At 39.2% G+C, this 17,171-nt stretch overlaps 1 protein-coding gene across 1 annotated transcript in view; it reads right to left on the bottom strand.

Annotated features, from left to right (window-relative positions):
• The window catches only part of NKAIN3 (sodium/potassium transporting ATPase interacting 3), an 821,388-nt gene that overhangs the window by 282,181 nt on the left and 522,036 nt on the right, over window positions 1-17,171 (bottom strand). The window lies entirely within an intron of this gene.

Genomic DNA, 17,171 nt, shown 5'->3' with positions numbered 1-17,171 from the left:
AGCCAGACCACCAGGGATGCCCAGCACCAGGTATGCCACCCTAGACCACCAGGGATGCCAGTCAGTGCCCACAATGGACGCCAATCAGTGCCCACAATGGGCATCACTGATTGACATGCATTATTATTTGCCATTGATTGGCATCCATCAGTACAATACTTTACACTACAATGCCACCTATCAGTGCCCATCCGTGCCGCCTATCAGTGCCCATCTGTGCCGCCTCTCAGTGCTCATCTGTGCTGCCTATCCATACCCATCCATGGCCATCCGTGCTGCCTATCCATGCCAATCCGTGCCACCTATCAGTGCCTATTTGTGCCACCTATCAGTGCCCATCTGTGTCTCATATCAGTGCCACCTATCAGTGCCGCCTATCAGTGCCCCATATCAGTGCCACATATCAGTGCCCATCAATGCCACTTCATCAGTGCCACTTCATTGGTACCACCTTATCAGTGCAGCCCCATCAGTGTCCATCAGTGAAGGAGAAAACGTACTTATTTACAAAGTTTTGTAACTGAAACAAAATGATCGGTCTTTTTTATTTGTTTAGCAGAAAATAAAAATCCAATAAGTGATCAAATACCACCAAAAGAAAGCTCTATTTGTGGGAAAAAAATGATAAAAATGTTGGGTACAGTGTTGTATGAACGCAAAATTGTCATTCAAAGTGTGATAGTGCTGAATGCTGAAAATTGGTCTGGACAGGAAGGTGTATATGTGCCCTGTATTGAAGTGGTTAAGCTCAGGCAATTTATTACTGTAAACTGTACTGGGTTTACTTTAACTCTTAAAAGGGACAGACACAAGTTTTACAATAATAGAGTGGAAAACACAAATTGGATTGCATTAAAAAGTAAATAAAGAAAGTGCAAAAAGAATTGAAAAATACTAGTCATTATCATAGAATAGAAGAGTGGTAAAGTTTAGTTAAGAACTTAAAGTGAAACCATAGCAACTTGATAAAAAATAATGTTCTTTAGCAAGGAACATACATTCCACATTACTAATTATGCTCCCAAAATGAGTGTGTGCTGTAAATTGCTTCCAGCGTTGTTATTGTTGCTTTTTTCTGAAGGCTGCCATTTTGCTGAGCCCCCGAGCAACAGTAAATCTTTAGGCTGCCAGCAGATCAGCATCTACATTTTCGGCCCAGTGTAAAAAAATAACAAATAGAGATGTGCAGAGCACATTAATACACTATAATTTCCCTAATACTGTAATTCGTAATTCAAACTGCCAATTAAAGATCTCCTTTTTTTGGCAGTTTTCAATGAAGGCAAAACATTACATCATCATTCTACAGAGATGGGAAGGAAGAATTGAATTACATATACATCATTAGCAACCATTCTGAAAATATAATTATTGCTCATAATGTTATTATTCTCACTAAAATTAGTTGACTTCAGACTGCCTATATCAAAACTGTTACCCTGCGCACTTGACCTCTAGCATCTGATTTATCAAAATAACATCACTGGTATTCTATGTGCTGATAAAAGCTGAGCCACAGATCAATAAATGCATGCTTCAAAATCAATCTGATGAAGAAGCAAGAGCATGCCTTCACTTTAACTTCTTGGAAACCTTTGTATAGGATTCTAAAATGCCATCAAGAAATCTATTACCACATGAATTTATTATCATTTACAGGAATGTATCTCGAAGAAATCTGCACAAAAGTTAATAGGAAATTGAAGCAACAATCTCACAAGGCGCTATAACAGTGAAGGCCCAACATAAATAATATTATAATATGTTAGAATGGTTATTGGAAGGATCATCACTTTTTTCTAGTTGTTCACACTTCTGGAAATCATTCAAATAAAAAATATTTCTAATTTGTATTTGTAGGGTAGTTCTATATGCTTCCAAAGAACAACAAAAACCTAATGGTCAAAACCACCACTGTCATCAGTTTAGAGTTTTAGATCTAATGCCGCGTACACAAAACCGGACTTTTCGACTTGGTCCGGCGGACTACAATCCATCGGACAATTTGATCATGTGTGGGCTCCAGCAGACTTTTTCTTCCCAAAAGTCCGGTGGACCTAGAAATAAAACTTGCTTCAAATCTTTCCAACGGACTCGGACCACTTTTCAGTTTTTTATTTGCTAAAAAAGTTTAAAATATCCAATAGATTTCGTTCCACTTCACAATTGTGTCCCACTTGTTGGTGATTCTTCACAAAAAATAAAAATTTTATATCTTTATGTTTGAAGCCTGAAATGTGGCAAAAGGTTGAAAAGTTCAAGGGGGCCGAATACTTTCGCAAGGCACTGTATATATATATATATATATATATATATATATATATATAATCCACTATGGTGTGAAATGTATTGGGGCACCTGCCTTTACATGCACATGAACTTTAATGGCATATCCCAATCTTAGTCTGTAGGGTTCAATATTGAGGTGGCCCCCCCTTAAAGCTATAACAGCTTCAACTCTTCTGGGAAGGCTGTCCACAAGGTTTAGGAGTGTGTCTATGGGACACACTCTTCCAGAAGCACATTTGTGAGGTCAGGCACTGATGTTGGACAAGAAGACCTGGCTCGCAGTCTCCGCTCTAATTAATCCCAAAGGTGTTCTGATGGATTGAGGTCAGAACTCTGTGTAGGCCAGTCAGGTTCCTCCACCCCAATCAGCTCATCCATGTCTTTATGGACCTTGCTTTGTGCACTGGTCATGTTGGAACAGGAAGGGACCATCCCCAAATTGTTCCCACAAACCTGGGAGCATGAAATTGTCAAAAATGTCTTGGTTTGCTGACGCCTTAAGAGTTCCTTTCACTGGAACAACAACCCCTGAAAAACAACCCCACTCCATAATCCCCCCTCCACCAAGTAATTTGGACCAGTTCACAAAGCAAAGTGCATAAAGTCCTCCATCCGTCAGAACACCTTTGGGATTAATTAGAGCAGAGAATGCAAGCCAGGCCTTCTAGTCCACATCAATGCCTGACCTCACAAATGCACTTCTGGAAGACTGGTCAAACGTTCCCATAGACACACTCCTAAACCTTGTGGACAGCCTTCCCAGAAGAGTTGAAGCTCTTATAGCTGCAAAGGGTGGACCAACGCAATAATAAACCCTACTAGCAATGACTTGGATGCCATTAAAGTCCATGTGCGTGTAAAGGCAGGTGTCCCAATACTTTTGACTATCTAGCTATCTATCTATCTATCTATCTATATCTATAGATATACACACACACACCTATACACACTCTTTGTAAAACCTACTATGTATAGCCCACATGTGAAATTAATTTCCTACTATATTTATTGTAGGAATTTGTAGGTATTGAAGGTTTCTGCCTTCAGTATTCCTTCTCTGTGTTAGAATAAGCTCATGAATCTGGTTTATTTGTCATTACTGTCATTCTCTTTATCTACCTTCTGTGTTTGATAGAAAATCAGCATGAGTTCTTCTAATAGTTATAATGTCATCAGTTACTGCAGACATTGACAAGAAACACATTGCCACATGACACTAAAACCCAGACCTAGACAAAACCTAGACATATCCTATATTTTTATTGTATATTGCATTTTAGCTGTGTGAGATAGAATTGTTTAACGATAGATTCTCCACGCACAGTTTTAAAGGTATACATATGTATAACGTATGTGCTGTTTATATACAGTATACTGTAATTGTATCTTGGAACAATAAATTCCAACATAGAAATATTATTAATAATTGTTATGCCCCATACACATGGTCGGACATTCCGACCATAAAATCCAGCGGATTTTTTCTGACGGATTTTGGCCGAAACTTGTCTTGCATACACACGGTCGCACAAAGTTGTCTGAAAATCAGATCATTCGGAACAAGGTGACGTACAAAACGTACGACTGGACTACTTAGAGGCCAGTAGCCAATAGCTTTTGTCTCCAAATTTTTTCTGAGCATGCGTGGCACTTTGTGCATTGGAATTCTCTACACACGATCGGAAAAAGTCAGATTGGATTTTGTTGTCGGAAAATTTTACATCCAGCTCTCAAACATTTTCCATCTGAAATTCCGACAGAAAAAGTCCGATAGAGCCCACACACGATCAGATTCCGACAACATAATCTGATCTAAATTTTTCCGTCGGAATTTCCGACCATGTGTATGGGGCATTACTGTTTATTGTCCTGCAACCTGCAATTAAAGAAGACTTATATCCAACCATCAATTCTCCTGTACTGTTCATGTGACTATAAGCCCAGTCATTTTGTCAAGGGATGTTTGCAGAAAAGCAGGATCAGAGCTCTGATTGGCGGATCCTTTCCTCAGTTGAGATTATGTCAGCATATCTATAGGTTATTTGTGATATGGTTTTGATTGCATTTCACAGTAATTTTTTTTTACACTTTTTACAGTACTTAAATATATTGTTGCACTTTGCATGTCAATTATTGATGCTTCTATACTTTATGTATATGTCATTGGCACATATTTGTATGTATATTGGTATATATCTTTCATAGCATCCCTATAAGGTTTTCTGTACATTTTGTTCGAGTTTGGTGTGCTGACTTAAGTATTTGTGAAAAGTTATGGTGCCCCTTTAAGGCCAGTCACCTTTGCAATGAAGCATGTGCTAAGAACTCTCATGAGAGGCAAAAGCCAATTTCCATAGTCTAGACAGTGGTAAACTGTAGTAGGAAGCTCACCTAAACCATCAGAGGAATATTAAAATCAATAGAGAGAAAAATAGGACCATTATTGACATGGAGATATCCCCAAAGCTAATGTTATCATGAAAACTCGGAAATAAATGATCCGATGTGGATGCATTAGTTATGTTATGCTATGCTACTGGAGTTACAATATTTTTCAGTAGGTAAGGTTTAAGCAAATAAAAAACCCTACGAGGAACTCAGTCATCTGAATAGATAAATGGGTCTAGATGAAATTAAGTGAGGCTTACAGGCATACCTCACTTTTAAGTACACAAAGGGGTTTATTTACTAAAGCTGGAAAGTTCAAAATCAGGCTCACTTCTGCATAGAAACCAATCAGCTTCCGTTTTTTTTCCCAAAGCTTAACCTCCCTGGCGGTATGGTTATTTCAGATTTTAGGTGCTGAAAGCGGTACAATTATTTTGCATGGAAATTTGCCATTTTATATTGTAGGCCTGTAATTCTTAGAAATAATTCACTTAAATCCATCTAATCAAGAGTCTAATAGACATCCTGGGTATGATACAATTTGAAATATGAAATCATAAATTATAATATAATATATACATAATATAATAAATAACTATAAATAATTATAACAAATAATAATATATACATAATAATAATACAAAATTATTCCCCATTGCGTACTTAAAAGTGGGGTATGCCTGTACTATGATTTGCTTCACCTTTTTGTTTTTACCAGTTTATTTAGTGCCCTGCATGATAGACTGATCTCACCAAGCTTTAACACCAGCCTAAGACCCCTTTCAGACTGGGCGGACCCTGTCAAGCGGATCAGCCTGCTTAGCGAGGGATCTCTCCGCTGATCTCCGCTGAGCAGGCAGATGACAGGTCTGTGTCTGCTCTGCTATGGGGCAGTCAGATGGAAACGGACAGCTGATCCGTTTCCATGCGGCTGTCACCCAGTCCGATCCACCAGATAGAAGGGGAATGGATCCCTATACGTCTGTTTTTAGCAGACAGGATCGGCTCGGATGCTGGTAGGTGTCAGCAAACACATGTTTGCTGACATCTGCTGCTCCATAGAGAGCTATGGATGGTCCAATCAGGTCCACCTGAAAGGTGACAGGCAGACCTGATTGGCATTTAGAATATTACTGTACCAACTATATTGGCCTATAGAAAAAAAAACACCAGGCTATTGCTATTGCAAATGAAACAAACATGTTGTAAAAAAAAAGGGCAAAGTAAATAACAATGCACCAACAATATTAAACAAGTAAAGATTCAGTTGAATTGCAGAAAAAGTAATTGATGTTAAAACTAGGCTATGATATGGCAGTTAACCTAGACCGGGGATATGCAATTAGCGAACCTCCAGCTGTTGCAAAACTACAAGTCCCATCATGCCTCTGCCTCTGGGTGTCATGCTTGTGGCTGTCGGAGTCTTGCTAGGCCTTGTAGTTCTGCAACAGCTGGAGGTCCGCTAATTGCATGTCCCTGACCTAGACCATGATAATACTAAAGCTTCCTGGTACACAGCATTAATAAGGAACAGCATACACAGTGAAAATGTCAATGATAATTAAAAAATTCTCACCATCACCCTCTTCATGAGTGATCAATAAACCCTCAAATGCACTCTGCACTACATCCCTAAGTCTGGGTGGGTGTACAGTACATGTTCCTGAAAGGGGTACTACTGGACATGGGTGTAAAGTACCTGGTGCCTTGTTGGTAATCTTATCTGTATAGGGGTGCTTGTGTTACCATCTTGCAGTGAGCAATTTAGGAGATGCTAGGCAAATATGGAAGTCTCCTTACTGATTGGCCAGCAGCGCTAAAGAACACACACTTCAGTGGCTCACCAGTCCTGGCAACACAGCAACTTGTTTGTATAGTAGTCCCTCCTATCCTTTACAACCAAGGAAGATGCTTCTGTTTGATCTGCATGGTGCTGCACATGTGATCAGGTAGGATACCAGCCATTTAATGGTTTGAGGGTTTGGTTGAGAGCACAAGCTCTATCATTGTTTTTTGAAACCATTAAATTGATGGGTTTAGTTCTGCTTTATGATTTACTGCTGCTCAGGGGATCTGGGATTCAGCAAAATGGCAACCTCCAGCAAGAAGAAACAGGAGCAATGCTGAAGGCAATTTACAGCACACATTCATTTTGGTAGTATAATTATTAATGTGAAATAATTGTTCCTTGCTAAAGAACATCATTTTTTATCAAGTTGTTATGAGCAAAGTTCCGCTTTAGTGCATCCTATTTGTCCAATTGTTTGTTGCCATTACCTTGAGCAATAAATCAAATTCAAATTTTTATTCTCCAACTGATATTTTTCTAATTCAAAATTGAAACTGATGTGCAAAGTAGACACTCATAAATGTCAAAAGTTTTAAACCTCTGTGAGCACAAACAGGCTTCTTTACTAACACAGCAAAGACCAGGCAATACGTGCAAACAACAAAAGACATATGTACTAAAAAGTAAAAACAAAACGGCGGTCCTCAATAATGCGGCACTTTTACAGTGTGTGCAGGGTGCCATGGTGTTGCCACCCCAGTGGCTAAATCCATGATGCCCTGCACTTATAGATTGTTTTAAGACTTCAAGGTTGAATGACATTGGCCGTCACTGGCCTGGAAAAGTAAAGAAAGCTAGTGAAGGGAATTATTGGGAGGGACAGTACCAGAGAAGAGGTGAGTATTGCTTTTTTTTTATTTTAACCACTATAGCCCAGGAAGGATTTGCCCCTTAAGGATCAGGCAATTTCTTGCTATATGACACTGTGTCGCTTTAACTGACAATTGCGCCGTCAAGCAACATTGTACCCAAAACCAAATTGATGTCCTTTTTTTCCCATGAATAGAGCTTTCTTTTGGTGATATATGATCACCTCTGCGGTTTTAAATTTTTGCGCTATAAACAAAAAAAGACAGACAATTTTGAAAAAAAAAAACATTTTGTTTACTTTCTGCTATAATACATATCCAAAAAAATCTATATAAAGATAAATAATTTATTCATCAGTTTAGGACAATATGCATTCTTCTACATATTTTTGGTAAAATAAAATAGCAATAGGCATATATTGATTGGTTTGCGCAAAAGTTATTGCATCTACAACTATGGGATAGATTTAGGGATAGATTTTGGCAGCGATCTGTGATTTTTAGCAGGACTGCGACATTGCGGCGGACAAATCTGACCCCCAGTGACACTTTTTGGGAACCAGTGACATTATTACATTGATCAGTGCTATACAAATGCACTGATCAATGTATAAATGGCACTGGCAGGGAAGGGGTTAACACCAGGGAACGATCAAGGGGTTAAATGTGTTTCCTCAGCGTGTTCTAACTGTAGCGGGATGGGCTGCCTGGGACAACTCAGAGATAGCTGTTCACGATCACTGGGAACAGCAGATCTCTGAGATGTCCCCTGTCAGAATGGCGATGCACCTTGTTTACAATGACAGATCTCCATTCTGACTCTGTGCACAGCGATTGTGGGCGGCCGGCGGATATCAAGTTCGCCGGACCTGCAGGCATGCTCTTGCAGGGTGCAATGAATGCCCGGGGCGCGGTGGGTATGTGCACCCGCAATCCCACTTGCACAGACTGACGTAAGTATACATATAAATGTGGTGGCTGCTCGGCAAATGGTTAATATGTGGCTGAGGAACAATTTAAATCATCACAGCTGGGTTTTAAGCAATAGTGTTCTGTTTCAAGCACTACCTTGTACATTGACATACCTCCCATAGACCTTGGTCTGTGTAACCGGTATGATCACCTGTTGGATCAGCGCTTCTCCACAGACAGCTCAACTCTCCCATAAAACATGGTAGTTTAATCCAACATAGTTTTACTTGTAAAATGCGGTCATATTAAAGTGTAAATGGACAATGATCACGGACAATGATCTTCCATGCCCTATTCACTATGAAGGCTGGGTAATAACTGAGGAACTGAGGAACATGAAGAAGGGAGGGGTCTAGCTAAGGGCTAAATCAACTAATGCAAACAAGCAGGTATATTGGATTGGTCAGGGATTTTTTTCTCAGAAAATAGGTACTGGGACCACAACCCCCCCCCAAAACCCCACCCTCCAAACTGCATAAAATAGTGGGTGTGGTCAAATTTCACTAACAGTAGGAGGGTCGTAAAGGGGCATTAAATACCAGGAGTGCATGATATACAGAGTGCAGAATTCAGGGGCACGCTACATGCAGAGTTCAGTGGTGCATTACATACATAGTGCAGAGTTCAGAGGTGCACTTCATACAGAGTGCAGAGTTCAGCCTTTTTCCACAGCTGCTTACCTCTGCACCCCCATCCATATCGCCCCTTATAAAAGCTCCACTATCTTCAACATGTTTTACTTTTGTTGCTCTCTTATAGGGCTGCAACTAACGATTATTTTCATAATCGATTAGTTGTCCGATTATTGTTTCGATTAATCGATTAATAACCTTACAAAAAAGTGAATCAAATTGACGTTCTTTTTCAACCACAGTGATGGGAAAATTTGGAAATAATAGAAAACTGCTTGGTCAAAGGAATTTTCAGACAGTGGATGTGGTTTTCATTCAGAAATTACATTCATTTTAAAAACAGAACGTTAAAAACAAGTGAAAATTTCAAACAAAATTCTTTCATTCAGCGAATGTACAAAGATTTTTCGTCTGAATATTCTCATCTGAAAATTGATCCATGTGGCCAGCATAAGGCTCGGTACACACCTATGCAGTTTTCTTTTGATCTGTTTCTGCAGTGCTTTTTGCTGTGCGTTTTTGATTTCTGCGCATGTGATTTTACTACAATTTGCATTTTTGCATTTTAAAAATGAATAAAAAACATTTGTTGCAAAAACGCATTACATGCTTTTCTGCAGCTTCTCCATTGAAGTATATTGAACCAAAGAAGCCCCGTTTTGCGTTTTGCAGCGGCTGATAAATATGCAGCGGCTGATAAAAGCACAGATATGAACGTGTCCCATGGGAAACATTTAATGAACTGTAGTGCGTTTCTGCAAAAAGCACCAATAAACATATAGATTATATGTTATAGATTATAGCTATACCAGGTCTAAGACATTTAGTAATATAATGGGGTTAAAAAGACTAAAATGAGCCCTTTATAGTAAAAAAAAAAAAAGCAGATAATCACTACTTTAACCACTTGCTTACTGGGCACTTAAATCCCCCTCCTGCCCAGACCAATTTTCAGCTTTCAGCGCTGATGCACTTTGAATGACAATTGCGCGGTCATACAACACTGTACCCAAATGACATTTTTATCATTTTTTTCCCACAAATAGAGCTTTCTTTTGGTGGTATTTAATTACAGCTGGGGGTTTTATTTTTTGCTAAACAAACAAAAATAAAAAAAACACAATAAAAAAAATAAAAAATCATGTTTAATAGTTTGTTATAAAATTTTGCAAACAGGTCATTTTTCTCCTTCATTGAAATGCGCTGATGAGGCGGCACTGGTGGGCACTGATAGGCAGCACTGGTGGGCACTGATAGGCTGCACTGGTGGGCACTGATAGGCACAGTTAAGGCGACACTAATATGCACAGATAAGGTGGCACTGATAGGCACAGATAATGCGGCACTGATGGGCACAGATAATGCGGCACTGATGGGCAAAGATGGGCACAGATAAGATGGCACTGATAGGTGGCACTAATGGGTGGCACGGATGGGTGGCACTAAGGGTCACTGATAGGTACCACTGATAGATGGGACTGATGGGCACTGATAGGTGGCACTGATAGGTGGCTCTGATAGGTGGCACTGCTGGGCACTGTTGGGCAGCACTGATTGGCACTGGTAGATGACACTGATGAGCACGGATATGTGGCACTGAGGTGCAGCAATGTTGTTGAGGCAGATTGTGGGCACTGATAGGTGGCACTGTGGGCACTGATAGGTGGCAATGTGGGTACTGATGTATGGCACTGTGGGCACTGATGTATGGCACTGATGTATGGCACTATGGGCACTGATGGGTGGCACTGCTGGGTGGCACTTTTTTAATATCTGGGTGGTACTGGCAGGGGGCAGGTGGGCACTGATAAGCTGGCCGTGATCGGGACTGATGTGATCTGCTTTTTTTTTCTCCGATTACCGGCTCTGTTTTGTCACATGATCAGCTGTCATTGGCTGACAGCTGATCACGTGGTAAGGGGTCGGGATCAACTCCTTGCTCGGATCCGTGATAAGGCGAGTCTCATAGACTCACCGATCACAGAGCGCGCCGCGCGCGCCCCTCAGGGGGCGCGCAGGCCGCTTGTGCACAGGACGACGTCAATAGACTTAGTCCCGGCAAAGCAGGTCCGCGCTGTAGCCGTCATTCGGCTATAGCGCGGCTCTCTAGTGGTTAAGGGGTTCATTTTTTTACTGTAAAACTGTGAAAGTAATATTTACAGTAGCAATTATTTTCTCTTTTTGTACTATAGAGAGTTCATTTTAGTTTTTTTTTAATCCCATTATGTTACTGGCCGATTAATCGATTATGAAAATAGTAATCAATTAATTTCATAATCAATTAGTTGTCGATTAATCGATTAGTTGTTTCAGCCCTACTCTCTTAACCTGAAATACCCAGCTGGCTCTAGTATGTCCCCACACACTGTAGGTGGCTCTGCCTCTCTCACTTGCAGGGAGATCATCTAGTGCATCCACACTGCACCTGCATCTCTCTTGTCCCCATTCTGTACTAAGTGGGAGATCAGATCTGTGGGAGCTGTCACTTGTAAACACAGAATCCTTTTGTGTTTTTAGAAGTGATATTGGTGAGCAGGGAGCAGAAGATCTGAGCGAGAAAAAAAGCCCTGGGACTGTTTCAGAAATCCAATAATAAACTAGTAGTTAGCCTAGATGGCACTAGAGGTCAGTACCAAGGTCTTTATACCTTATCAGGGGTGTCAAACTGGCAGCCCTCCAGCTGTTGTGGAACTACAAGTCCCATCATTCCTCTGTCTGTGAGAGTTGGGGTTGCCACCTCATCCCTTTAAACCTGAACACATATTAATTACACAGGTTCTGTGGCTGATTAAGGTGGTAATTAAACTCACTTGGTGCCTGATCTGCATTTAATTTGCCTCAGAACCTGTGTAATTCAAAGGTGTTCGGGTTTAAACGGATGAGGTGGAAACCCTAGTCCTGTTTGTAACTGTCAGCCTTGAAACGCTTCATGGGACTTATAGTTGTACAACAGCTGGAGGGCCACCAGTCTGACACCCGTTCCTTACATAATGAAATCTAATGCAAGTGATGAATACATGATAAGCGTTCAAGAATAAATAGCTTCTAATCAAAAGTTTGTTTAGTTTGGTGAAAGATGAAATTAGCTGCCATGACTGTATTTTGAACATTTCCTTGTCAATGTTATATTTAATAACTGCATGCATATGAATAGGTCCTTACAATTATTTAAGACCCCTATTCTGCAAATACATGAAGTTAAGTTGCTTTAGAATAAGCTTTGGGGTTTTGGATTTTGCCAAACTGTTTGCAGTTCAGTAAACTTCTGAACAATTTGGACAGATTAGGCTCAAATCCTTGGCTGCTCTTTGTAAACAAACAGGCCAGGGATGTGTCATTTATGGCTGTAGCTTTTGTTTACAAAAAAAAACTGACATGCATACTGAGTGACATCATTGACCAAATAGTAGTTTTGGAAGGACAACGATGTGGGGCAGTGGATTAACATAGTAGCGAGGCAACATTGTCAAGCGGTGGGTCTTCCTGATGGTACATCATCATAATTGACAAGGATTTACACTGCTGGACAACATGGTTGACATTGAATTTATACTGAGGAACACTGTTTATTTGTTGATTTAATTTGAACTCTTTCTGGGAATGTTTAAGAAGGGATACCAATATACTGTGTACTCATTTCCAAATGGAATATTACAACAAGGGGATTTTAGAGACTGATAGGAGCACCCCCTTCATAAAAACTCCCACATCCACTTGGGGCAAGGATGTGGGGATGAGGCCTTGTCTTCTCAACATGGGGACAAGGTGCCTGCAAAGGGGTGAGGCTTTACTGCCCCCATTTGCAAGGTAGTCTCCAAATGTTAAAGGCATGTGATCAAGTATGGTCCAGTAGAACAGAGGGGGCACATACTTTCTGCCCTCCCTTTCCTGTCCACACAGGCAGCATACCAGAGAACCTGAGTGACTTCATGAAGCAAGCCAGGAATCTGACATTTAGCATTTTTAATGTCACTTTTAAAACGTTAATTTCTATTGTTCTGTGGCTTTATGTGCAGCTTTAAGCATTAAGAAGAATTAAGCATTATAGAAGAACTATAGGCAAAACTTTTTATTTCATTTTGGAGAGTAAAATGATTATAACCCCTCAGTTTTTTATTTATTTTTATTGCCATTTGTGTCCCATTGGGGAGATTTTCCTTCACTTCTATCCCATAGTCAAAATATGAAGTTATAGGAAATCCCTGCAAATTAAAGCAACCCTTTGAGACCCCAGATTACCAGAACTAGTGTCCTAATTGGAAGATTTATCTTTCATTACTTTTCTGGGGACAACCCAAAATTGGGGATTTGGTTTTTACTTTCACTTTCAATGATAAACAGGACAAATAGAGAGGGTGTTTAACAGGGGCACAGACAGCAATAAAAGCCTCATAGGGGTTCTAATCCATCTATACTCTATCTAAAGCCTTAAGTTATACTTTAAATCAGTATTTAAAGGATCTTCAGAGTTGCCCTTTAAGCCTCTTTAAAAGACTCTCTGCATGCCAATTGGTATTTATTCATTTTGTTTGCATTGATATATGTCCCTTATGGCAGTGCTCAGCTATCTATTACCTTTTTTACAATAGGCTGCAAAATAGTGTTGAAAAAAGCCAGAAAAAATAGTAAGTTTTGGTTCCCTTAGACTTTAAAAGGGTTCGGCAATATGTTTAGAGTTTGTGAACAACCTGCTGAGTTTGCCAAACCTCCTATGAACCGAGCTTGGTTTGATAATTCCTAGTTATTACAGTACATGTCTTTTCCTTTCCATTGACATTTCCTTCTTGCTTATGTAGCAATTGCAGTGTACCTTGAATTTGGTGTTTTATGCATATTTTTGTTGTTCCATTTTCTACTTTTATGTTTGAGATCTATTGTTTTTTGCTGTGTTTACAAGCTAAAATCTAAAAATAATGAATACAACAGAGGAATGGTAAACCTGAGTGAAGCATTAACTACTAGTAGCTCAAATTAGCCCCAGTACTCAAACAACAGTCATAGTTTAAAAAACAAAGACATCTAAGCATTAAACACATTACTTCATATAAAAATCAAAAAAAAAATCTAAATATGTATATTAAAGTGGCCATAACACGGTAAAAAGTGAATGGTCTTGCATTGGTTTTATTTGCTGTGCATCTTGTTGTTATATGCTTTTTTTTAGGTTGAAAAGAGGATCAATGTGTCTACAATGTTTCTACAGGAAAGGACACCGTTGTGCGTAAGAAAATGTCTCCTGCTTCCAATGTTGATTAGGGCTCATTTAGTGGTAATGTGGCCTATGATAACACCATAACTGCAGATTAGGTAACAGATAGCTATCATTTACAGTGTATGTAAAAGAAAATCTTTTTTTGAGGCTTCATTTAAGCTGGCACAGATCCAAGGAAATTCAATAACTTTAAGATTATTATATTCATATTTTTGAACAATCAAAAAATGTGAGGAAAATTTGCACCAATACCATGTGCATCCTCAAGCAATTTAACACATGCTCAATGCTTTAAACAAAAAAAGAAAAAAAAAACATAAAACATTTCCCCATTGCCTCACACATTTTAATACTTACTGTACTATTAAGACAATTGATTTTCACTTCTATGTTGAGACCACTCACATCATAACAAATAGTCAAACATACTAGTCAAAGTAGCCCTCACATACAAACAAGGATGCCACATTCCTAGGGATACAGACCCAAGAAAATACAATAACTTCAATATTATTTTATTCATATTTTTGTTAAAACAAAAAAGGTGAGAAAAAATGTGCACCAACATCTATTTGAATTCTAAAACTGTTTAACATAAGCTAGTTTATGTATGTGGGTATAAAACACATATGCAACTGCCACTTTGTATAGAAGGCATTTGGAGCATGTTTGACGTTCTAATATCAACGAAAATTGCTAATATTTGAATAAAGAATAGGGACCAGCACTTGCTGTTGCTGGCTATGAGTTGTTGCCAGCTACTTCCTGTGCCTCACTATTGGGTAGTATTAATCACAGTGATTATCCAACAGTAACATGTAGGAGGAGGGAGGGGAAGGGCCTAGGAAGAAGTTATGCGGTTCTGTTAAATTAATTAAAGTCAATTAAATTCAGACTTTAGTTTGAATTAGCTAAATACATTCCATGTGCATCAACACAATGGGCGTGCAAAGTCTTATAGTTTGTCGTCTTCCTAAAGTAGTCAAAGCCTAAAAAAAAGCATGTCCTCTTCCAGCAGCTGTAGAGTGGGACTTTTGCTCTCTGTTGGGAAGCAATGAAGAGGTGTGACATGCCCCCCTTGCTCATGAACCAAGTTGCTCTGACTCAGCAGGAGGAGTCTCGGAACTCTCCAGAGAGAACACCGCTTCCCAGGAGAGCAAGGGTCCCATTGTGCAGCATGCTTGCTGGATGCAGGCTTTTTTTTTTTTACTGTGGATGCTTTAAAAAAATACTCTAATACTCTGGACAACTTTTGTTTTTATACACAAGGGATAGATTTAGCTACAGTATTTAAAATGAGACTTCACATGGGGTTTAAGTTAAATTTCCAACCGCACACAGCCTAAAAATAATGCCCATCACCAGCCAAAAGTTAGAATCTCTGATTTAGATTTTATAAAGCTGTTTGTGTCCCTGTGAAAGAGATTTCTCTTTTCTTCCTGTCCTGTCATCTCGAGAGGAAATGAGGTGAAATGTCCTTCATGTAAACAGACAGCAGTAAAATCTTGACAGTAGGGGGTAAACCTTTTCCACTTATGCTGGCAGTAGGCTGAATCAACCAATATTTAAGCAATGGATCACCCTGACTAGCTCGACAAACTTAAAAAAAAAACTAAAAAAAAAAAAAAAAAAGTGGATGGAAGATTCTTGACCAGACAGTGAGTGCAGCTAATCAGATGCAGTCATTGGCCAGGTATGCGGTGGTGACAGCTGTTCCGAATACAATAGCCAGCAGGGGATATTCCTTCACCCACCCTGTTTAGGGTGGATGGTAGAATCTATTGATTCCTGAGGCTGCATGAACCTTAATTAGAAAAATGATTACTATTGTTAGCTTGGTGGATTTCCTTTTACATTCAGTTTTTTTCTGGCGCCCACCAAAAACACAAAAAGTTAAAATTCCATCAAATACGGACACAACCAGCACTAAAAACATGACTGAATTTTCAACTAATTCTCCTGTTAAAATTTAAAAAATAAAAGATTTTGGTTGTAGTTGGGTTATATATTTTTTGAGGGTTTTCATCGTGGTTGGCTTTGCACGTCAAAAGGTTGGAAGGCAGGTTAAGCTATGACTAAGCACCGTGTTCGGTGTGAAACATGTCAGCGGCTGTGCAGTTAGTCTGTTTACCAGCCTAGATGTTATGATTTTAATTACATTTTTTAAATAAAGTTGAATAATTCGGAGTGCGGCTATCCAGCTACATCTTTTCTACTTCAGTTCCTGTTGCAAACAGACCCAGCACCCTGTGGGATTGTGGAGACAGCTGTTTTGGGAGAAGTCATTACCTTAGAGCGGTAATTCTTTGTGTTGGAAGGCAGGTTGTTTCAAAATTTTATTTTCATACATTCCAAGCAACCTTTAAAAATATTATATTTTTAACAGCTTAATAGGACACATGCTGGCTACTGACCTATATTACCACGTGTACAGAGAAGAACGGAGAATCTTCTGTTGAGTCAAAAATGCTGAAAAGTTTTTCTTTGTTCAGACCTCCTCACCTAGGGCAAGCCACACATACTCTCAAATCCCTGCATGTATGGCCAAAGTTTAAGACCAAGATACACTACAAAAGTATGTTTGTTCTTCAAGAAAGGACAATTTTCAAAAGTGATATGAAGTTACATCTAAGGTTCCCTTAAAATACAAAGAGCTTCATTTAATTCTGGGCTCAAGTAGAACAATGAGACGCCTACTTTACAATAATGAAGAAATGTTGCTTTGTAGACAAAAATTAGCATTATAAAATTGAAAGGAAAATATCAGTAATACTAAAATCTATACCCCATAAGCCTTAATACAAAACAAAAACAATGCAAGAATTTTGCGTGTTTCTTTGTATTAAGCATAATAATTGTGTGCTGCCAGCAGAGACAAACGTCAAATAAAACAGAGCTGTTTTGGGTACTTTTTTCAGCTTGTCAAATTTAGTTTAAGTTTCTATTCTATTCTTCAAGATGTGGGTAAAGTCACTTACAAAAGCACAGCCAAGCTCTTGTTATGCAAATAAAAAATAAAA

This window comes from Lithobates pipiens, unplaced genomic scaffold (genome assembly GCF_037356315.1).
Source record: "Lithobates pipiens isolate NorthernLeopardFrog02 unplaced genomic scaffold, aLitPip1_a1.2 Scaffold_19, whole genome shotgun sequence".
NCBI lineage: Eukaryota > Metazoa > Chordata > Amphibia > Anura > Ranidae > Lithobates > Lithobates pipiens.
The sequence above is the reverse complement of the archived record's forward strand: the minus strand, read 5'-3'. Positions and strand labels throughout refer to the sequence as shown.